At 43.5% G+C, this 24776-nt stretch overlaps 1 protein-coding gene and 1 non-coding gene across 12 annotated transcripts in view; both read right to left on the bottom strand.

Moving 5' to 3' along the window:
* PEX5L (peroxisomal biogenesis factor 5 like) overlaps positions 1 to 24776 on the bottom strand; it is a 320579-nt gene that overhangs the window by 178491 nt on the left and 117312 nt on the right. The window lies entirely within an intron of this gene.
* On the bottom strand, positions 16830 to 16970 carry LOC119934124. Its single transcript, XR_005452865.1, has one exon. It is a non-coding gene; the product is annotated as a small nucleolar RNA SNORA7 (small nucleolar RNA).

The raw sequence follows: 24776 nt of genomic DNA, 5'->3' as shown, positions 1-24776 counted from the left end.
AATGATTTGTTTGGGGTTTTTGCCCTTGTCTTTTAGGTTTCTTTAGTACTTCATTGTTTCATTCATTCATTCAATCGTATTTACTGAGCGCTGACTGTGTGCAGAGCACTGTACTAAGCGCTTGCTTCATCTCTCCTTAGGTGGGAAGCAGTGTGGTCTAGTGGAAAGAACATGAGTCTGAGAGCCAGAGGACCCAGCTCTGCCTCGTACCTGCTGGGTGACCTTGGGCAAGTCGCTTAACTACTCTGTGCCTCAGTTCCCTCATCTGCGAAATGGGGAGTCCATACCTGTTCTCCCTCCTAGACTGTGAGTCCCATATAGAATTATTTATTTTACTTGTACATATCTATTCTATTTATTTTATTTTGTTAGTATGTTTGGTTTTGTTCTCTGTCTCCCCCTTTTAGACTGTGAGCCCACTGTTGGGTAGTGACTGTATATGTTGCCGACTTGTACTTCCCAAGCGCTTAGTACAGTGCTCTGCACACAGTAAGCGCTCAATAAATACGATTGATGATAGAACCTGATTATCTTGCAGCTACTCCAGTGCTTAATATGGAGAAGCAGCGTGGCTCACTGGAAAGAGCCCGGGCTTTGGAGTCAGAGGTCATGGGTTCAAATCCCGGCTCTGCCAATTGTCAGCTGTGTGACTCTGGGCAAGTCACTTCACTTCTCTGGGCCTCAGTTCCCTCATCTGTAAAATGGGGATTAAGACTGTGAGCCCACCGTGGGACAACCTGATCACCTTGTAAACTCCCCAGCACTTAGAACAGTGCTTTGCACATAGTAAGCGCTTAATAAATGCCATTATTATTATTATTATTATTATTAATACAGTACTTGACACATAATATGTGCTTAACAAATACCATAAAAAACCCAAATACCACCATTATTATGTGTCCATTACTAGTGACTTCTTCCCGCTTTATAGTCTTAGAATATGAGCCCCCCAAGGACCGGGGACTGAGTCTAATTACCCGCTGTGTGCGCAGTAATTAATAAATGCTATTACTACTACTCTCTGCTACATATAAAATTACCATGAGATGGTTTTCCCCCATCTGAGCCGATGCTGATATTTTCCACTTTCCCAAGAGCTAGGAGCTAAATTCCATGGAAGTTGTCAGAAGACCACAGGATACTTTTAATAAGCTATAAGCCTGAATTGAATAGATTTCTTATTTTAGAAATAAAATAAATTGCTAATTTCTTAAAAGGTCTGTGAAGTAATGTTCAACTTAAAAATAGTGATAAAATTTGTAAGTGTAGTCTCACTGGCATTGCTTCCACACTGATCAAAAAAAAAATAAATGGAATTTCAACTATGATAATGAAAAATCAGAAAAGACAATTCTCTTTCTACTGCTACAGTTAATTAAATGTTCATTCAACTATTCTATATAAAAACCTTATACTCCGTTATTTAGGAAAAACATTTCACTTAGCATGAATTTCTATAAACATATTTGATTTTCTTTGATAGACCATTCAAAATAATTGTAACTTCTTTCATTACATTAAGCGGGGGCCATGCCCTGTGCTGAAATGGCTTTGAAATTCTTATTGGTCAAAAACAAGGGGAAAAGGTTTTGAGGAGTGCTAATTGTATTTCAAGACAGCCAATAAATTGTCGGCTGAAGCCTTGTTGTATTTCAGATCACTCTTCCTCCCTTCAAATCTTTACTGAGAGCTCACCTCCTCCAGGAGGCCTTCCCAGACTGAGCCCCCCTTTTTCCTCTCCTCCTCCTCATCCCCCCGGCCCTACCTCCTTCCCCTCCCCACAGCACCTGCATATATGTTTATACATATTTATTACTCTATTTTACTTGTACATATTTACTATTCTATTTATTTTGTTAATGATGGGCATATAGCTTTAATGCTATTTGCTCTGACGATTTTGAAACCTGTCAACATGTTTTGTTCTGTTGTCTGTCTCCCCCTTCTAGACTGTGAGCCCGCCGTTGGGTAGGGACCGTTTCTATAAATTGCCGACTTATACTTCCCAAGTGCTTAGTACAGTGCTCTGCACACAGTAAGTGCTCAATAAATATGACAATGAATGAATGAATGAAGTAGGCAGATGAATTTCAATAAATACGAATGAATGAATGAATGAAGTAGGCAGATGAATTTCAGGGAAGAAAGTTGAAAAATGTATTATCCAGGAGACCAAGTGTTCTTCTGGGGACAACCAAAACTACCAGAATTTTCTTGGAGAAGGTTTGCACAAACCTTCTTCCCTTTTCCCTCTGAGTTGGTGGCTTACAGGTGATGCTGTTTTAGATAATTGCCTTGCCTGTGGAATGCCATGAGTTTCTCTCTCTCTTTCTAGAACTGAATCAGTTCTTGTGGTACTGGTTTTCTGGTTGTGGCTTATGTCTTTAGCATTCCTTTTGCATCCCTTGGAATAAATAATTCCTTTCTGAGTAAATTATCATTTACTGACAACTGCTGTGTATGGAAATGGTCTCTCAGACATATTCACCATGGCCCTGCACATTTCAATTTGTTCATTCATTCAATCATATTTATTGAGCGCCTAATGTGCGCAGAGCACTGTACTAAGCGCTTGGAAAGTACAATTTGGCAACAAATAGAGACAATCCCAACCCAACAATGGGCTCACAGTCTAGAAGGGGGAAGACAGACAATGAACAAAACAAGTATGGATGTTGCAGAGTTCCTAGATTGTATACCTCAAATCAATGAATGGTACTGAGCTCTTTCTATGTGAAGAGCACTGTACTAAGCACTTGGGAGAGTAGAGAAGCAGCGTGGCTCAGTACTCTATTTTACTTGTACATATCTATTCTATTTTATTTTGTTAGTATGTTTGGTTTTATTCTCTGTCTCCCCCTTTTAGACTGTGAGCCCACTGTTGGGTAGGGACCGTCTCTATATGTTGCCAACTTGTACTTCCCAAGCGCTTAGTACAGTGCTCTGCACACAGTAAGCGCTCAATATGATTGACTGATTGGAAAGAGCATGGGCTTGGGAGTCAGAGGTCATGGGTTCTAATTCCGACTCCACCACTTGTCAGCTGTGTGACTTTGGGCAAGTCACTTCACTTCTCTGTGCCTCAGTTCCCTCATCTGTAAAATGGGGATTAAGACTGTGAGCCTCATAGGGAACAACCTGATCACTTTGTATCCCCCCGCACCCAGCGCTTAGAACAAAGTACATAGTAAGCACTTAATAAATACCATCATTATTATTATTATTATTACAATACAACAGAATTAGCAGAATTTCCTGCCCATAATGAGCTTACAGTCTAGAGGGGGAGCCAGACAATATAATTTATAAAATACAATTTAAATATAATATAGAATTATATAAAAATAATTTTCCTCCCTCATTTCTTTAGAAAACACTGATTGGAGGAGGGCTGATATTTTTGCTCCTCATCCAGGACACACTGACAAGAAAACGTCCCACAGAGGAGAAAGGGTTTTGACGAGCCAAAGTTTCTCTTAGTGGTCTTTGCTGGCTCGAATTCCTGCTGCTCAGCCGTTGTTAACTTATGGTCCAGACCACTGGGATTTTCCCATAGTCACGTCCCATCTAAGAACTACGTGGATATAGGCCAGGGATCATAATTTCTTGAGAGCAGAGATCATATCTACCAATTTAGAGATCATATCTCCTAAATGCTCTGCATAGTCTTCTGTTGTATGCAGATGCTCAATAAATAATATTGATTATTTGGACTTCCAAAAAGGCAAAATATATCCAGAATATATTTAAATCTTTGTAGTACTAAATATGTGAAGAGTCTCATGATCGCCAGAATAATTCACCCTTGTTATCATCAGTGGTATTTGAGCACCGACTGTGTGAGGAACACTGTGTTAAGTGATTGGGAGAGTACAATATAGAAGTGAAATACCTGATTCCTGCCGTCAAAATCTTACAAACTAATTTTTGTACTGGATATTTCATACACACTTCAAGTCAGGGTAGTCCGTTTAGGTATTAGGAGTTGAAGCTTAAGTGCTTGGGAGAGTTACAATATAGAAATGAAATATCTTGTTCCTGCACTCAACAGCTTACAAGCTAATTACTGTATTGGAAATTTCATACACATCTCAAGTCAGGGTAGATTGCTTAGGTATTAGGATTTGAAGCATCTCACCTATGAAAAGACTACACTTTGGCTGAATTAACGCAACAATTAATCCTTCCTGAGAAGATTAAAACACTGGGCAATTGCTCCATGGAGTTTTTTAGGAGGAAGAAAAAAGTGAAAGTACTGTATACACCACCTTCCCATTAATAAAGAATCTATAAATTCCCTTTTGTAAAAATACAGTTTTTTAATATTCAGCAATTATTTACATGGCTATTATATCACAAAAAAACTACATTGCATTGCCGATCTAAGTACTTCTTGACTGTCTAAAAAGTTCTGCTGAACTCTGCATTATTTCTTGCAAACTGATACCTTGCAAAATGTTCTTCCCTCTTGCAAGTGGCAAAGTGATTTGATACAACAAAATATATGATGCTATATGAACTAAACCATCTTTTCCTTTTCATTTTTTCCCCCTCATGCATCCAAACCAGTCATTTCATAATAATAATAATGGTGTTTGTTAAGCGCTTACTATGTGCAAAGCACTGTTCTATGTTCTGGGGAGGATACAAAGTGATCAGGGTGTCCCACGTGGGTCTCATAATCTTAATCCCCATTTTACAGATGAGGTAACTAAGGCACTGAGAAGTTGAGTGACTTGCCCAAAGTCACACAGCCAATAAGTGGCAGAGCTGGGATTAGAACCCATGACCTCTGACTCCCAAGCCCGTGCTCTTTCCACTGAGCCACACTGCTTCTCTAAAGTTTCATCACCTTAACATGTAGGTAAACAAGTTTGTGTAAACAAAATAAGCAACTGTTTATCATGCACAAACATCTCAATATGGTTTAACCTCAAAGAATTGAAAGAAGAGGAAAACGAAAACTTTGGATCATTTTAGGTTACATCACCATCCTCTGTAATTCATTCATTCAATCGTATTTATTCAATCAATCGTATTTATTGAGCTCTTACTGTGTGCAGAGCACTGTACTAAGCGCTTGGGAAGTACAAGTTGGCAACATATAGAGACAGTCCCTACCCAACAGTGGGCTCAAAGTCTAAAAGATAATAATGACATTTATTAAGCGCTTACTATGTGAAAAGCACTGTTCTAAGCGCTGGGGAGGTTACAAGGTGATCAGGTTGTCCCATGGGGGGATCACTGTCTTAATCCATGTTTTACAGATGAGGTAAAAAAAAGAGATTACAGTCTCTTTTGCAGGCTTTTGCAGGCTCCTCCTCCCCCTCCCATCCCCTTACTGTGGGGGTTCCCCAAGGTTCAGTGCTTGGTCCCCTTCTGTTCTCGATCTACACGCACTCCCTTGGTGACCTCATTCGCTCCCACGGCTTCAACTATCATCTCTACGCTGATGACACCCAGATCTACATCTCTGCCCCTGCTCTCTCCCCCTCCCTCCAGGCTCGCATCTCCTCCTGCCTTCAGGACATCTCCATCTGGATGTCTGCCCGCCACCTAAAACTCAACATGTCCAAGACTGAACTCCTTGTCTTCCCTCCCAAACCCTGCCCTCTCCCTGACTTCCCCATCACTGTTGACGACACTACCATTCTTCCCGTCTCACAAGCCCGCAACCTTGGTGTCATCCTCGACTCCGCTCTCTCGTTCACCCCACACATCCAAGTCGTCACCAAAACCGGCCGGTCTCAGCTCTGCAACATTGCCAAGATCTACCCTTTCCTCTCCATCCACACCGCTACCCTTCTCGCTCAAGCTCCCATCCTATCCCATCTGGACTACTGCATCAGCCTTCTCTCTGATCTCCCATCCTCGTGTCTCTCCACACTTCAATCCATACTTCACGCTGTTGCCCAGATTGTCTTTGTCCAGAAACGCTCTGGGCATGTTACTCCCCCCCTCAAAAATCTCCAGTGGCTACCAATCAATCTGCGCATCAGGCAGAAACTCCTCACCCTGGGCTTCAAGGCTGTCCATCACCTCACCCCCTCCTACCTCACCTCCCTTCTCTCCTTCTCCAGCCCACCCCGCACCCTCCGCTCCTCCGCCGCTAATCTCCTCACCGTACCTTGTTCTCGCCTGTCCCACCATCGACCCCTGGCCCACGTCATCCCCCGGGCCTGGAATGCCCTCCCTCTGCCCCTCCGCCAAGCTAGCTCTCTTCCTCCCTTCAAGGCCCTACTGAGAGCTCACCTCCTCCAGGAGGCCTTCCCAGACTGAGCCCCTTCCTTCCTCTCCCCCTCGTCCCCCTCTCCTTCCCCCCATCTTACCTCCTTCCCTTCCCCACAGCACCTGTATATATGTATATATGTTTGTACATATTTGTTACTCTATTTATTTATTTTACTTGTACATATCTATTCTATTTATTTTATTTTGTTAGTATGTTTGGTTTTGTTCTCTGTCTCCCCCTTTTAGACTGTGAGCCCACTGTTGGGTAGGGACTGTCTCCATATGTTGCCAACTTGTACTTCCCAAGCGCTTAGTACAGTGCTCTGCACACAGTAAGCGCTCAATAAATATGATTGATGATGATGATGATGAGGTAACTGAGGCACAGAGAAGTGAAGTGACTTGCCCACGGTCACACAGCTGACAATTGACGGAGCCAGGGTTTGAACCCATGACCTCTGACTCCAAAGCCCGGGCTCTTTCCACTGAGCCATGCTGCTTCTCTATTATAATGTTGATGGCATTTGTTAAGCGCTTACTATGTGCAAAGCACTGTTCTAAGCGCTGGGGGGGATACAAGGTGATCAAGTTGTCCCACGTGGGGCTCACAGTCTTAATCCCCATTTTACAGATGAGGTAGCTGAGGCTCAGAGAAGTGAAGTGACTTGCCCAAGGTCACACAGCGGACATGTGGCGGAGCTGGGATTCGAAGCCACGACCTCTGACTCCAAAGCCCGGGCTCTTTCCACTGAGCAACGCTGCTTCATTTATTGAGCGCTTACTGTGTGCAGAGCACTGTACTAAGCGCTTGGGAAGTACAAGTTGGCAACATATAGAGACGGTCCCTACCCAACAACAGGCTCACAATCTAGAAGATACTAATAGAGCATCTCCTGGTATATTACTAAGATCTCTCCTTTGTAGCAAAGAATATTTGATGTTTCTGACTAAAAACTGAAGGTCCTAAAATGGTTTAATCTATGAAAAATGATGAGACCCCAAATTTAATTCAAATAAACATTCCTCCTTCAGCCACCTAAGAAACTGTATATGGAATTTGTTAAGCGCTTACTATGTGCCAGGCACCGTATTAAGAGCTGGGGTGGATACAAGCAAATTGGGTTGGACACAGTCCCTGTCCCAAATGGGGCTCACAGTCTTAATCTTCATTCTATAGTTGAGGGAACTGAGGCACAGAGAGGTTAAGTGCCTTAGCCAGTGTCATAGAGCAGACAAGTGGCAGAGCTGAGATTAGAACCCAGTTCCTTCTGATTCCCAGGTCCATGCTCCAGCCTCTAAGCTATGCTGCTTTTCGACTTGGCTATAGTATTTTCAATTTTTTTTTTCCAAATTTTTCAATCACGGGTTTTCTACTTCGTTTCAATCAAGCTGGAAAGCACTTGTTTTTTGGACGAATGCACTTAGAATTTAAGGCTCTACAAGTGGTGCAAAAATTACGCATTGTTTTTCATTCCCGGAACTACCTAGGCATCTTATTATTTAGCTTGGTCCGTGTCCCCGCGGATCAATCAATCAATCAATCGTATTTATTGAGCGCTTACTGTGTGCAGAGCACTGTACTAAGTGCTTGGGAAGTACAAGCTGGCAACATATAGAGACAGTCCCTACCCAACAGTGGGCTCACAGTCTAGAAGGGGGAGACAGAGAACAAAACCAAACATACTAACAAAATCAAATAAATAGAATAGATATGTGCAAGTAAAATAATCGTGAATCTGGGCCAGCTTTGAGCCAGCCAGTCCCCAAGGCTGAGATCCAGCTCCGGCGCTGAGACTTATTTTTTGACCAGTAACTTTCCTGAGAAATCTACTTCGGTTCTGGGCTAGTATTAGCGATAGACCAGGTCTGACAGGGCAGCGGGATTCTGCAGTCTTCCAGGGATGGATTGCTGAGGCTCTTAAGGAGTATGGCCTAAATAATAATATAATAATAATAATAATAATGGCATTTATTAAGCGTTTACTATGTGCAAAGCACTGTTCTAAGCGCTGGGGAGGTTACAAGGTGATCAGGTTGTCCCACAGGGGGCTCACAGTCTTAATCCCCATTTTTTACAGATGAGGGAACGGAGGCACAGAGAAGTTAAGTGACTTGCCCAGAGTCACACAGCTGACAATTGGCAGAGCCGGTATTCGAACCTATGACCTCTGACTCCAAGGCCTGTGCTCTTTCTGCTGAGCCATGCTGCTTCTCTATCAGTCCCACAAGCCAAATGGATTGGAATCTAGAAACAGCTTGTTCTCTGTAGGGTTTTCTATATCATTCAATCGTATTTATTGAGCGCTTACTGTGCGCAGAGCACTGTACTAAGCGCTTGGGAAGTACAAGTTGGCAACATATACAGACGGTCCCTACCCAACAATGGGCTCAGTCTAGAAGACTGTGCGACCTGGTGGAAAGAACACGGGCTTGAGAGTCAGAGGACCTAAATCCACTGTGTCACTTGCCTTCTGGTGACCTTGGGCAAGTCACTTAATGTCTCTGGGCCTCACTGTCCTCATCTGTACAATGGGGATAAAATTCCTTCTCTCTCTCCTTCTTAGACTGGAATCCCATGGGGGACAGAGACTGTGTCCAACCCAATTTGCTTGTACCCACTCCAGAGCTTAGTACAGTTCCTGGCACATAGTGCTTGGCAATATAGTAAGCACTTAACGGTTATCAGAATTATATTATTATGATTATTCAGCCAGTCCTGGGCTGAAGCAGCTCTGATGGACTCTGTTCTATTCTGGACCTTCTAGACTGTGAGCCCACTCTTCTAGACTGTAAGCCCACTCTTCTAGACTGTGAGCCCACTGTTGGGTAGGGACCGTCTCTATATGTTGCCAACTTGTACTTCCCAAGCGCTTAGTACAGTGCTCTGCACACAGTAAGCACTCAATAAATACGATTGAATGAATGAATGAATGAATGAATGAATGAATGAATCTGGGTACTAATCCCACCTGGAGGATTACATCCTGCTGTGTAACCTTGAGAAATTCACTTAGCTGCTCTCTGCCTCAGATTCCTCATCCATAAAATGGGAATTAATTGCCTGTTCTCCTTCCGGTTTAGACTGTGAGCCCTATGTGGAAGAGGGATCAATCAAACGGTCAAGAAATAAATAATTGTGTCTACCAAGTCGGTTGGGTTGTATTCTCCGAGAGCCTTAGTACAGTGCTCTGCACACAGTAAGTGCTCAATAAATGCTACTGGTTGACTGATTTATTGACTGCTCTTCTGTTCTGAGTCAAAACGTTCTTGCCAATAAGCCAATTTCTGGGAATGTGTCTGATGTGTTGTGTGTGTGTGCGTGCCTGTATGTATGCACACAAGCGTGTGTGTGAGAGAGAGAGAGAGATAATGTTGGGGGTGTATGTCCCTATTTCCTCTAGCATATTCAGTTCTTTCACACACGAAGCACAGATCTTTCTGATAGTTCTAGTAGGAAAAATTCCCTCTGCCTGCTTATTTCTAGAAATTGTAGATACAGCTTTTGGAAAACCTTGGATGAAAACCCAGAACCGTACCCTGTCCTGTTTCCTATGGACTGGAAATTTGTCATTATTTGAGCCTGGCGGGTACTTATGAATTACTTGGTGTAACCAGGAAAGCACTATGGGCTAAGAATAAGCTGGAAGACCAAGTTATATGCATCTTGCATATCTTGCAGCATGCATCTTGATTTTTCAAGGAACAGCCAAAAATTTTCATTTGTGAGAACAGCAGAATGCTGTTGGTGATTTTTGTTACCTAGGGAGGTTGCTATCCAGAGACGACTAAATAAACGAGTAGTAAACCAAATTAAAAAGATTATTATGTTTATTCATACATTCAGTCACATTTCTTGAGCTCTTATTGTGTGCAGAGCACTGTACTAAGAGCCTGGGAGAGTATGGAAGCAGTGTGGCCTATTAATAATAATAATAATAATAATAATGATAGCATTTATTAAGTGCTTACTATGTGCAAAGCACTGTTCTAAGCGCTGGGGAGGTTACAAGGTGATCAGGTTGTCTCTTGGAGGGCTCACAGTCTTAATCCCCATTTTACAGATGAGGGAACTGAGGCCCAGAGAAGTTACGTGACTTGCCCAAAGTCACACAGCTGACAATTGGCAGAGCCGGGATTTGAACCCATGACCTCTGACTCCAAAGCCCGTGCTCTTTCCACTGAGCCATGCTACTTCTCTTCGATGGCTTGGGAGTTAGAGGATATGGGTTCTAATCTCAGCTCTGCCACTCGTCTGTTGTGTGATCTTGGGCAAGTCGCTTAACTTCTCCGTGCCTCACTTATCTCATCTGTAAAATGGGCATTAAGACTGTGAGCCCCAAGTGGGGCAACCTGATCACCTTGTATCCTCCCAGTGCTTAGAACAGTGCTTTGCACATAGTAAGTGCTTAACAAATACCATTATTATCATTATTATTCTCTGTGCCTCAGTTACCTGATCTGTAAAATGGGGATTAAGTCTGTGGACCCATGTGGGACAACCTGATTACCTGCATCTACCCCAGAGTTTAGAACAGTGCTTGGGACATAGTAAGTGCTTAACAAATATCATTATTATTATAATACAACAAGAAACAGGCACATTCCCTGCTCATAATGATATTATCTGGTGTCTGACAGACCAAGTCAAACACCAAAGTGAAGTTTAGTGAAACGGGAGTACTCTGTCCTTTACAGGAAGTCTCTGGTTAACAGTCTAAATTGGTTTCATGGAAATAGAATTTTAAGTAAAAGAGCCTTAATGAACACATTCTCATAGGAAAACTATTAAGCACACAATATAGATTTTAGGCAGTCTTAATTAAGCAATTTTAAACAACATAAATTTTTAACTAGAGAAGCAGCATGGCCTCTAGAATAGAGCCTGGGCATCGCAAGGACCTGGGTTCTAATGCTGATTCTGCCACTTGTCTGCTTGATGACCTTGGGCAAGTCACTTAAAGCCTCTGTGCTTCAATTACGTCATCCATAAAATGGGGGTTAAGACTGTGAGCTTCATGTGGGCTATTAACTGTGTCCAACCTGATTAAATTGTATCCACCTCATCACTTAGAACAGTGCCTGCCACATAGTAAACACTAAACGAATACCATAATAAACACTATTAATGTTTATATTATCAAATTAGAAATATGTAGTGATAAATGATTATGAATATTTTAAATTACATACTTACACATGAGCGGTTTCAGTGGAGTGAAGAATGAATGTAAAACCAAGATTGTAGCAGGTCAGAAAGGGAGTTGGAAGAGAAAAAGTGGAGGCAGTGGATGTCTACAATCTATTCAAGGAGGTTAGATGGGAATGGGAAGAGGCAGAGGGGTGTGATAGCTGGATAGTGCAGTGGTATTCAGAGAAGGGTTTTTTTTGAACAGGGAAGATATGGGGATGTTTGAAGATCAGGGGAAGGGGACATCAGAAATTGACTGGCTGAGGTGGCAGTCAAGGAGGGAAGAAGAGTGGACCCAAGTGATCTTGGAAGTTGTGCAGGGATGGAGTGGGAGGTGCAGGTGGAGGGGTCATATTTGAAAGCACAAGTGAAATCTTTTGAGAATCAAGCTAAGAAGGAGTTGATGGGAGTGGGTATGAGGGATCTGGGGAGGTGTGGGAGCGATTTTGTAACTGGATTATTTCAATTTGGTGGTCTACAAAGCAGTTCTAGGATGAAAGAGAAGGGAGGTGGGGGCACTGAGGGGTGTTTAGAGGGAGTTAAAGTTCTGAAATAGTTGATAGGGTCGATGGACCCTGGGAGCCCTCATGGAAGAAAAGTGTTCTGAGAGGAAGAGAGGACAGAGCTATGTGAGTGAAGGATGAATTTGATCTGGCCAAAGCCAGCCTAGTGTCTGGATTTCTACCAATAGCGTTGCAAGGAAGGACCACAGCAGCAGAGGAGGCATACTTTGGAGTAATCCAGTACTGGGAAATGCAGATAGATTGGGTTTGGTGGAGAGGACAGAGTTGAGGGTGTAGCTGTCTGCATTAAAAGAGGAAAGGTTGGGTTGGGAGTACAAATGGGGAAAGATGGCCTGAGATAAGTGGGGGGAGTCTAGAGATCTGACCTCCCTTTGATGGGAGAGGACAATTTTGTGGGAAGGAGGGGGTGAGAAAGGAAAAACAAGTGAGTTTTCAGAGTTGATGAGGTTAATGAATTAATCAAAGGTACTGTACTGTACTGTGTGGGAGAGTAAGGTTCAGTAGAGTTGGTAGATACTATCTCTACCACAAAAAAGTTTACAATAGAGAGGGGGAGATAGACATGGAAATGCACTACAGGTTTGGGGAAATGGGAGAGAATAGTCATCCGTTCCTAAGTGTTTTGAGGCTTGGGGTAGGGTGACTATCAAGGTTTAAGAGATACAAATCCAAATCCCAGTGGTAGGCCCACTAAAGAAGCAATGTGACCCAGTGAAAAGAGCACGGGACTAGGAGTCAGAGGTCCTGGGTTCTAATCCCAGCTCTTGCTAGGTAACCCTGGGTATGTCACTTAACTTCTCTCTGCTTTTGTTTCCTCAACTAAAATGAGGATTAAATATCTGTTCTCTCTCCTATTTAGACTTTGGCTTCAAGGCTGTCCATCACCTGGCCCCCTCCTACCTCACCTCCCTTCTTCTCCTTCTCCAGCCCAGCCCGCACCCTCCGCTCCTCTGCTGCCGCTAACCTCCTCACTGTACCTCATTCTTGCCTGTCCCACCGTCAACCCCCGGCCCACGTCCTCCCTCTGGCCTGGAATGCCTCCCTCCACACATCTGCCAAGCTTGCTCTCTTCTTCCCTTCAAAGCCCTACTGAGAACTCACCTCCTCCAAGAGGCCTTCCCAAACTGAGCCCCTTTTTTCCTCTCCTTCTCCCCATCCCCCCACACCCTACCTCCTTCCCCTCCCCACAGCACCTGTATTTATGTTTGTACAGATTTATTACTCTGTTACTTGTACCTATTTACTATTCTATTTATTTTGTTAATGATGTGCATCTAGCTTTATTTCTATTTATTCTGATGACTTGACACCTGTCCACATGTTTTGTTTTGTTTGTTCATTCATTCATTCATAGTCGTATTTATTGAGCACTTACTGTGTGCAGAGCACTGTACTAAGCACTTGGGAATTACAAGTTGGCAACATATAGAGATGGTCCCTACCCAAAAGTGGGCTCACAGTCTAGAAGGGGAAGACAGACAACAAAATAAAACATATTAAAATAAAAGAAATAGAATAAATATGTACAAATAAAATAGAGTATACAAACATATATACATATACACAGGTGCCGTGGGGAGGGGAAGGAGGTAACGCGGGGAAAATGGGGAGGGGGAGGAGGGGGAGAGGAAGGAGGGGGGTCAGTCTGGGAAGGCCTCCTGGAGGAGGTGAGCTCTCAGTAGGGCTTTGAAGGGAGGAAGAGAGCTAGCTTGACGGATGTGCGGAGGGAGGGCATTCCAGGCCCGGGGGATGATGTGGGCCGGGAGTCGACGATGGGACAGGCCAGAACGAGGCACGGTGAGGAGATTAGTGGCAGAGGAGTGGAGGGTGCGGGCTGGGCTGGAGAAGGAGAGAAGGGAGGTGAGGTAGGAGGGGGCGAGGTGATGGACAGCCTTGAAGCCGAGGGTGAGGAGTTTTTGCCTGATGCATAGGTTGATTGGTAGCCACTGGAGATTTCTGAGGAGGGGAGTAACATGCCCAGAGCATTTCTGCACAAAGACGATACGGGCAGTGGCGTGAAGTATGGGTTGAAGTGGGGAGAGACAGGAGGATGGGAGATCAGAGAGGAGGCTGATGCAGTTGTCTGTCTCCCCCTTCTAGACTGTGAGCCCGTTGTTGGGTAGGGACCGTCTCTATATATTGCCCACTTGTACTTCCCAAGTGCTTAGTACAGTGCTCTGCACACAGTAAGCGCTCAATAAATATGATTGAATGAATGAATGAATGACTGTGAGCCCCATGTATGGCAGGGACTGTGTCCAGCCTGATTGACTTGTATCTACCCCAGCACTTAGAACAGTGCTGACACATAGTAAGTAGTTAACAAATACAATAATAGTAATCATAATAATAATAGCAGGAGAAATGAATGCTTAGTCAAGCAAAGCCTTTTAGAGGAGGCATGATTTAATTAGGGCTTTGAAGGTGGTGAGAGTGGGGGTCTGTTGGATATGAATGGAGAGGGAGGTCTCGGACAGAGGGAGAATATGATCAAGGAATCAGAGGCAAGATAGATGAGATAGAGTTGCCTTCAGTGGATTGATGTTAGAGGAGTGAAGTGTGTGGGTTGGGTTATATATTGGAGATCAGAAGTTAGAGATTTTACAGAGACTAGGGATGATAAGATCTAGCCTGTGTCCAAGTGAGTGGTGAGTGGTTGAATTGGAGTGGGCCAGGGAGCAGCGAAGAGAAGTAGCATGACCTAATGGCCAGAGCACAGACTTGAAAGTCAGAGGACCTGGGTTCTAATCCCGGCTCTGCCACTTGTTTGCTCTGTGATTTCGGGTAATCATTTCACTTCTCTGTGACTCAGTTACCCCATCTGTAAAATGGGGATTAAGACTGTGAGCCTCTTTCAGGTTGGACATGGACTGTGTCCAACCTGATTAGCTTGTATGTATCTGAATGCTTAGTATACAGCATGGCTTTCACCTTTAAAAAAAATGCTCAGTATTGAAGAACAAAAGGATGCAAGTGTATGGAGAGGGAAAATGGGGAACAGGAATATCCATATGCATTACTGAAATTCCAAAGGATCAGTGTAGGGGAGGAGAAATATAATAATAATAATAATGATGACATTTATTAAGCACTTACTATGTGCAAAGCACTGTTCTAAGTGCTGGGGGTACAAGGTAATCAGGTTGTCCCACAGGGGGCTCGCAGGCTTCATCCCCATTTTACAGATGAGGGAATTGAGGCCCGGAGAATTGAAGTGACTTGCCCGAAGTCACACAGCTGACAATTGGCGGAGCCGGAATTTGAACCCATGACCTCTGACTCCAAAGCCCGGGTTGTTTCCACTGAGCCACGCTAGAGAGAAGGAGAATGGATGACAAAGCAGGACACCCAAGAAATGCATGGACATTAAACTAAAAAGCAGTACCATAAGCGAGTATGTCAGAAGAAATATTTGATAGGGTAGATTCCAACTTCAAATGATGCAGCACACGAGTAGACTTCTTGAATTCAACAGCAAACCAGTCATGCAGAAATGAGGATCTTTTACAGGAGACTATTCAAGTTGAGGTTTTGATAGTAAGTAGTAAAACAGGAAACAAAGCAACGTTACAAAAAGCAGTATGGAAAGAGAATGGACCCGAGAGTCAGAGGACTGGGCTTTTAGTTCCAGCCCTGTCCTTTTCTGCTGTGTGACCTTGGGCAAGGCACTTAACTTATCTGTGCGTCAGTTCCCTTATCTGCATAATGAGGATTCGTTACCTCTTCTTCCTCCTATTTATACTATGAGCCCCATGTGGGACCTGTGTTTTTGTATCTACTCCAGTGCTTTAGAACAGTATTAGAAACGTAGTAAGCACTTGAAAAATACAATTTTTATTATTATTACTATTATTATTATAGCAAATGCACCACTTAGCAAAGGACAATCTTTATGTATACAATTTATAAGACATCATTGGCTATTCATTGATTTATTTAGCCACCCAAGCACACATGAGTAAAGTCTCAGTATATTGGGAAAAGTGGAGAATTCAGAGAAGGTTCAGAAATAACCCTAATGAATACCAGCTAAAAAAAAAAAAGCCTTGAGGAATGAAAGCTGAGGAGAAGATTTGATCTTCGAAGAATAGTAAGGGCCATTTTTTAGCTAATATAAAAGTGGGAACACTTAATTGTAAGCTCTTTCAGGGCAGGAATCATGTCTACCAATTCTATTGCATGGCAGTTTCTCCAGTGTTTGGTACAGTGCTCTATACACAGTAAGCCCCCAGTACAATATCACTGTTTGAATGATGACCACCATCTTAAACAGCTCATTTTCCAATGGCTCCTTCTCCATTGGTTTCTTACATGCCCATGTGGTCCCCTACCCTAAAAATAATCCTCTGACCTCATGATAACTTCTGGTTATCACCTGATCTCCCTCCTACCATTCGCTTCCAAACTCTTTCAGCAAGTTGTTGACATTCACCACCTCCACTCTCTCTTTCAGCTCTTCATTCATTCAATCGTATTTACTGAGCACTTACTGACACATTCCCTGCCCACAGTGAGCTTACAGTCTAGAGGGAGTTACGAACTAGAGGGGCACTCTCTTCTCGACCTCCTGATCTCAGGCTTATTTCCTCATCATTCCATAGAAACAATGCTTTATAAGGACACCAATGAGCTCCTTCTAGCCAAATCCAATGGCCTCTGTTGTTGTCTTATGCTATCGAGTCATGTCCGACCCATAGCGATGCCATGGACACATCTCTTCCAGGATGCCCCACTTCCATCTGCAATCGTTCTGGTAGTGTATCCATAGAGTTCTCTTGGTAAAAATACAGAAGTGGTTTACCACTGCCTCCTTCTGTGAAGCATACGAGTCTCTGCCCTCGACTCTCCCCCTCGTCGATGCTGCCCAGCAAAGGGGAGTTTTGACTAGTAGCAGATTGCCTTCCACCCACTAGCCACTGCCCAAGCTAGGAATGGAATGGTTATTAAGCCTCTGCTTGACTCTCCCTCCTATAGTTGAGACTGGTAGAGTACTGGAAACTCTCCAAGTGTGACCCTGAGAGGCCAATGGCCTTTAATCCATCTTACTCTTCTTTGACCTTCCTACTGCCTTCCAGAGGGAGGACCACCCCCTACTCCTTGAAACATTATCTAACCTTGGCTTCACCAACACCATCCTCTCTTAGCTCTCCTCCTATCTCTCTGACCTCTCCTTCTCAATCTTTCCTCCAATGGTTGGCCACCCATCTCTGTGCTGAACAGAAACTCCTCACCAGAGATCTTAAGGCAGTTAATGAGCATTTTCCCTTCCACCTTACCTCACTGATTTCGTACGATATACAACTCAATCCATACACTTGGCTCCTCTAATGTCAACCTACTCTGTATCTCAATCTTGTCTACCCCACTGCCACTTCTTATCCATATCCTCCCTTGGACCTGAAACGTCTACTTCATTTCCTAGTCCATCACCCTCCCCACTTCCAGAGCCCTTTAAAGTCACGTTACCTCCAAGAGGTTCTCCCTAAGTCCCCATTTCACCTATCTGCCCTCCCCTCTGCATCGACTATGTGCTTTGCTGTGTAACCCTTAAGCACTTTGATACTACCCCAGCCCCGTATGACTGATATACATGTCCTTATATTCTATCATGTTCCCTATCTGTAATTTATTTTAATGTCTATTTTCCCCTCTAGACTGTATGCTTCTTGTGGGCAAGGATCACTTTAACCAACTATTGGATATTACCTACCCAAGTGCTTAGTAGAGTATTCTGCAGACAATAAGCACTCAATGAATACCGATTGATTGACTGGTGGTGAGAGAATGGATTTAAATAGCAACAGAAGAGATTGAAGACAGACATTCGAGGAACTTCTTATCCAATTTTTCAACTCACTCTACAGGAGCCTAATTTGGGGCACTTAAAGTAGCCTTCCTGCCATTTCCTGATGGCTCATTTTCATTCCATTTTATGAGGGGAAGGGATGGAAGTGGGGAACAAGATATCGGATAGATAATAGTGGCTGCATCTGCATGGGACAAACCTAACAGCAATTTGGAAACATTTTGTACATTCCATATGGGTCCTAACAGCTCTTGTTAGCCATCTAACAATTGGATGAATTGCTGCTAGTACTTTCTGTCTCGAGTCAGCATAATAGGGATGGAAACATTAGGCAGAACAGAAAGGGCATTTTTACTTTAAGATAGCATTCTTGCATATGCCTAGGGAATGCTTACTGAACCCAAATGGCCTAGTGGAAAGAACATGGGTCTGGGGGTTCTAATTACAGCTGTACCAGTTACCTGCTGGGTGACCTTGGCAAGTCGCTTAAATTCTCTGGGCCTCAGTTTCCAAATCTGTAAAATGGGGATTCAACTGTGAGCACCATGTGGGACGACGACTGTGTCCAACCTGAATATTTTGCATCTTCTCCAGATTCAGACTCCAAACTGATTTTTCTATTGAAATATTAACTTCAGAAAATAAGCTACCTCTGGTGAGAAATAGCAATAGGGAGTTTATTCATTCTGTTGATAATAGTAGAATGTAAATGATCGGGAGAAAAGCGAGTGGTCAATATTAGAGGAAAGAGTATGGATACAGTGTACAGAGTATGGCTACAGTAAACCTTAGCTAAATGTATGTTTGTATATGCCTTTATAGATAATACTTTTTTAGTACATTTATGTAGTACATATATGCTGTATATAGTGCACAGGGAATTAATTAGCTCATTGTGGGCAGGGAATGTCTCTGTTACATTGTATTAGGCATTTAGTACAGTGCTTTACATGCAGTGAGTGCTCAGTAAATACAAATGAATGAATGATCAAAACACTATAAACAAAACCAAATGTACCCTGTGTAAAGGTTGTCCCTGAGACTGAAAGAAAAGCTAGAAAGAGTCATGTTGGCCTTGAGGCCTTTCCGTACTTCACTGAACACAGAAATCAGCTCCATCATTATTGCCTGATGGGTTTCAAGCTTATGAGATTTGTTATCCGATATTTATCAATCAAGCAGTGGTATTTATTGATGCTTACTATGTGCAGAGCACTATACTACCACTTAGAAGAGTATAGTGCAACAGGATTAGCCAACGCGTTTCCTATCATAATGAATTTACAGTCTAGCTTGCTTTGCTAGGTGACCGAAAGATACCATTCAGAAATGGTAGGCCCATTTTGAAGTTCTTTCTGTATGGCTGCTACAGATCATGAGCAAAATGGGGCCCCTCATGACAATCAAGAGCCAAACACGGCCCGCTGGAGAGCCCACAGTGGCCCTATTGATGGTGCACACTCTCTCTTTTCCTCCCACCATGCCACAGATGTCTTTCATAGGCAGCTGGAGAAGGCATAGCTCACAAGGAGCTAGGGGTGTAAGCACTCTGAGAAGCAGCAGAGCCTAGTGAATAGAGCACGGCCCTGGAAGTCAGAAGGACCTGGGTTTTAATCCCAACTCTGCCACTTGTTTGCTGTGTGATCTTGGGCAAGCCACTTCACTGCATCTGTGCCTCAGTTCCTCGTCTGTAAAACGGGGATTAAGACTCTGCACCCAATGTGGTACATGGCCTGTGCCCAACCAGATTAACTTGTATCTACCCCAGTGTTTAGTACAGTGCCTGGGACACAGTAAACACTTGACTAATCCGGGCTCCGCCAATTGTCAGCTGTGTGACTTTGGGCAAGTCACTTCACTTCTCTGTGCCTCAGTTACCTCATCTGTAAAATGGGGATTAAGACTGAGCCCCCCATGGGACAACCTGATCACTTTGTAAACTCCCCAGCACTGAGAACAGTGCTTTGCACATAGTAAGTGCTTAATAAATGCCATAAAAACCTTAATATCATAAAGTAAATAAAGCTGAGGACAGGAAGAAGGGGACACCTTAGCCTAGGGTCATCCATGCTTCCATTTTCCAGGACCGACCTGAGGATACTCACCCTATCTTCATGACATGGGAAATACCTGCTGATAGCAAAGGAATCGATATTCTTGTTTAAGCTTTAACTACTAGGAAGCACTGTGGCTTAGTTGAGACAGCATCATCATCATCATCAATCGCATTTATTGAGCGCTTACTATGTGCAGAGCACTGTACTAAGCGCTTGGGAAGTACAAATTGACAACATATAGAGACAGTCCCTACCCAACAGTGGGCTCACAGTCTAAAAGGGGGAGACAGAGAACAAAACCAAACATACTAACAAAATAAAATAAATAGAATAGATATGTACAAATAAAATAAATAAATAAATAAATAGAGTAAAAAATATGTACAAACATATATACAGGTGCTGTGGGGAAGGGAAGGAGGTAAGATGGGGGGGATGGAGAGGGGGACGAGGGGGAGAGGAAGGAAGGGGCTCAGTCTGGGAAGGCCTCCTGGAGGAGGTGAGCTCTCAGCAGGGCCTTGAAGGGAGGAAGAGAGCTAGCTTGGCGGATGGGCAGAGGGAGGGCATTCCAGGCCCGGGGGATGACGTGGGCCGGGGGTCGATGGCGGGACAGGCGAGAGCGAGGTACGGTGAGGAGATCAGCGGTGGAGGAGTGGAGGGTGCGGACTGGGCTGTAGAAGGAGAGAAGGGAGGTGAGGTAGGAGGGGGCGAGGTGATGGAGAGCCTTGAAGCCCAGGGTGAGGAGTTTCTGCCTGATGCGCAGATTGATTGGTAGCCACTGGAGATTTTTGAGGAGGGGAGTGATATGCCCAGAGCGTTTCTGGACAAAGATAATCCGGGCAACAACATGAAGTATGGATTGAAGTGGAGAGGGACACGAGGATGGGAGATCAGAGAGAAATGAGGGAGATCAGACAGCATGGGCCGGAGAATCAGAGTACCTGGGTTCTAATCCCAGCTCTTCCACGATACTCACCCTACCTTTATGACATGGGAAATACCTGCTCATAGCAAAGGAATCAGTAGTCTTATTTAAGCTTTAACTATGAGGAAGCACTGTGGCTTTGTTGAGACGGCACAGGCCGGAGAGTCAGAGAACCGGGGTTCTGATCCTAGTTCTTCCACTGGTCTGCTGTGTGACCATGGGCAAGTCACTTGGGCAAATTTCTCTCTGCCTTCATTTCCTCTCCTCATCTTTCTCACTCAACCCACCAAATCCCGTAGGTCCAGCCTTCACAACATCTGCCTTTTCCTCTCCATCCAAACTGCCACTCCGTTAATCCAAGCACTCATCCTATCCCACCTTGATTACTGTATCAGCCCCCTTGCTGACCTTTCCGTCTCTTTCCTCTCCCCACTCCAGTCCACACTTCACTCTGTTGCCCAGATCATTTTCCTACAACAACATTCAGTCCATAGATAGGGACAGGGACTGGTTCCAACCTGATTTGCTTTTATCCACTTTAATTCATATAGCTTTAATTCTATTTGTTCTGACGATTTTGACGCCTGTCTACATGCTTTGATTTGTTGTCTGTCTCTCCCTTCTAGACCGTGAGCCCGTTATTGGGTAGCGACCGTCTCTAGATGTTGCCGGCTTGTACTTCCCAAGCGCTTAGTACAGTGCTCTGCACATAGTAAGGGCTCAATAAATACAATTGAATGAATGAATGGCACATAGTAAGCACTTAATCAATACCACAATTATTATTATTATCTGCAACAACAAAAAACTACTTACCGTCGGCTTTAAGGCACTCTATCAGCTTACCCCTGCCACCCTTGCCTCCCAGATTTCCTAGTACAACCCATCCCAAACACTTTATTCCTCTAAAGCCAACCTACTCACTGTACCTCGATCTCTTCTATCTCATCGCCAACCTCTAGCTCACATCCTGCCTCTGACCTGGAAATCCCTCCCTCTTTATAGCCAACACACAGTCACTCTCCACACCTTCCAAGTCTTATTGAAGGCACATCTCCTCCAAGACTAAACCCTCACTTCCTCTTCTCCCATTCCCTTCTTTGTCACCTTTGCACTAGGATTCATGCCTTCCCTCAGCCCCAGATATCTGTAATTTATTTGTTTATAATCACGTCTCTAGCTCCCTCTAGACTGTAATAATAATAATAATGATAATAATGATGACATTTATTAAGAGCTTACTATGTGCTAAGCACTGTTCTAAGCACTGGGGAGTTTACAAGGTGATCATATTGTCCCACGTGGGGCTCACAGTCTTTATCCCCATTTTACAGGTGAGGTAACTGAGGCACAGAGAAGTTAAGTGACTTGCCCAAAGTCACCCAGTTGACAACTGGCAGAGTCGGGATTTGAACCCATGACCTCTGACTCCAAAGCCCGGGCTCTTTCCACTGAGCCAGGCTGCTTCTCCTGACTCTAGGCTCATTGTGATCAAGTAACATACCTACCAACTCTTTTAAACTGTACTCTCCTAAATGAAGCAGTGTGACCTAATGGAAACTGCGTGGGCCTAGTAGTTGGAGGACCTGAGTTCTAATCCTGGCCCCACCATCTGTCTGCTGTGTGACCTTGAGAAAGTCACTTAAATCCTCTGTGACTTAGCTACCTTATCTGTAAAATGGGGAGTAAGGCTGTGAGCCCCATATGGGACATGGACTGTGTCCAACCTAATCATCTTGTGTCTACCCCAGTGATTAGTTCAGTGCCTGGCAGATAGTAAATGCTTAGTAAATACATAAAGCAAGTGCTTAGTTCTGTACTCTGCACACAGTAAGCGCTCAGTAAATATGATTGATTTATAAAATGGGGATTAAGTCCTACTCTCTCCTACATAAACTGTAAACCCTACAAGGGACAGGGACTGTATCCAACCCGATTATCTTGCATCAGCTCTAGTGCTTAATTCAGCATTTGGCACACATTAACTGCTTAACAAATACCATTGTAATAATAATAAATTATATTCCATATTTATATATAATTACATGTATAAATAATTACGTAATAATTTATTATCGTTATGGGGTTCTGTTCAGAAAGAGGCTTATCTGAGTGAATGTCATACAGACTTTCTTCTCACCTCAAACTATCCTAGGAATTGCATTTTTCTTCTTTCTGGTTATGTCACCCTATCAACTACCTTAACACCCATGTGTATATGTGTTTGTTAACTTATTATTGATTTGTCTGATCAATCTCTGACCGCCAGGCCCTAAATAATAATAACAGTAATAATAATTATGGTACTAGTTAAGCATTTACTCTGTACCAAGCACTGCTGTAAGTGCTGGGGGGGATTCAAGTTAGTCAGGTTGGACAGAGTCCCTGTCCCACATGGGGTTCATACTCTTAATCCCCAATTTACAGATGGGGATTAAGAGAAATTAAGTGACTTGCCCAAGGTCACACAGACATGTGGCAGAGCCAGGATTAGAACTCAGGACTTTATGGCTCCTGGGCCCATGCTCTATCTACTAAACTATGCTCCTTTATCTGTCCCAATTGTCAATTCAGCACTTCCTTCTCACCCACTTGATCTTCACATGCCCCATCTCTCCCTTACTCTACAGACTTTTCCTACCTGCAATGTATTTTAGCGTTGTCTCTGCCACTAGATTGTAAACTTCCTGAGAGCAGGCGTCATGTCCACTATTATACTCTCTCAAATGTTTAGTAAAATGCTCTGCACCCAGAAAGCGCTTAATAAATACTGCTGATTGATCCCTTCCCTTTTTTTTCTCATTTGTATTTACTTTACAAGTCTTTTTCTTATTGCATTTTTAGAAATGTGTGCCTTGTTCTCCTATTGGACTGTAAATTCTTCTAGGGCAGAGACTGCATATTTTACTATTGCTCTATATGTCAACAGTAAGCAGCAGCATGGCTCAGTGGAAAGAGCCTGGGCTTTGGAGTCAGAGGTCACGGGTTCAAATTCTGGCTCCTCCAATTGTCAGCTGTGTGACTTTGGGCAAGTCACTTCACTTCTCTGGGCCTCAGTTACCTCATCTGTAAAATAGGGATTAAGACTGTGAGCCCCACATGGGACAACCCGATCACTTTGTATCCCCCCAGTGCTTAGAACAGTGCTTTGCACATAGTAAGTGCTTAACAAATACCATTATTACTAAAATATTTTTTTTTAGAGAAGCAGTGTGGCTCAGTGGAAAGAGCACGGGCTTTGGAGTCAGAGGTCATGGGTTCGAATCCCGGATCTGCCACGTCTGCTGTGTGACTTTGGGCAAGTCACTTAACTTCTCTAAGCCTCAGTTACCTCATCTGTAAAATGGAGATTGACTGTGAGCCCCACGTGGGACAACCTGATCACGTTGTATCCCCCCCAGCACTTAGAACAGTGCTTTGTATATAGTAAGTGCTTAACAAATGCCATTATTATTATTATTATCTTTTAGACTGTGAGCCCACTGTTGGGTAGGGACTGTCTCTATATGTTGCCAACTTGTACTTCCCAAGCACTTAGTACAGTGCTCTGCACACAGTAAGCGCTCAATAAATACGATTGATTGATTATGTCCTACAGTGTGGCTCAGTGGAAAGAGCACGGGCTTTGGAGTCACAGGTCATGGGTTCAAATCCCGGCTTCACCAATTGTCAGCTGTGTGACTTTGGGCAAGTCATTTAACTTCTCTGGGCCTCAGTTACCTCATCTGTAAAATGGGGATTAAGACTGTGAGCCCCCCGTGGGACAACCTGATCACCTTGTAACTTCCTCAGCGCTTAGAACAGTGTTTTGTACATAGTAAGTGCTTAATAAATGCCATTATTATTATTATTATTATTATTATTATTACAGTGCTCTCTTCATACCATGGCAGCAGAACTGACTTTGTTAAAAGGATTTATGAGAAAGACTAATTAGATTTTAACCTACTCCTCCCAGGTTTCATCAAAGTGATTATCACCTAAAGGAGGACTTTATTTTGTCTTGTTTAATGTAATCAAGTATTTCCTCAGGCAAGATTGA

This window comes from Tachyglossus aculeatus, chromosome 1, assembly GCF_015852505.1.
Source record: "Tachyglossus aculeatus isolate mTacAcu1 chromosome 1, mTacAcu1.pri, whole genome shotgun sequence".
Taxonomy (NCBI): domain Eukaryota; kingdom Metazoa; phylum Chordata; class Mammalia; order Monotremata; family Tachyglossidae; genus Tachyglossus; species Tachyglossus aculeatus.
Note: the sequence above shows the minus strand (reverse complement) of the source record. Positions and strands in the feature narration are given on the sequence as shown.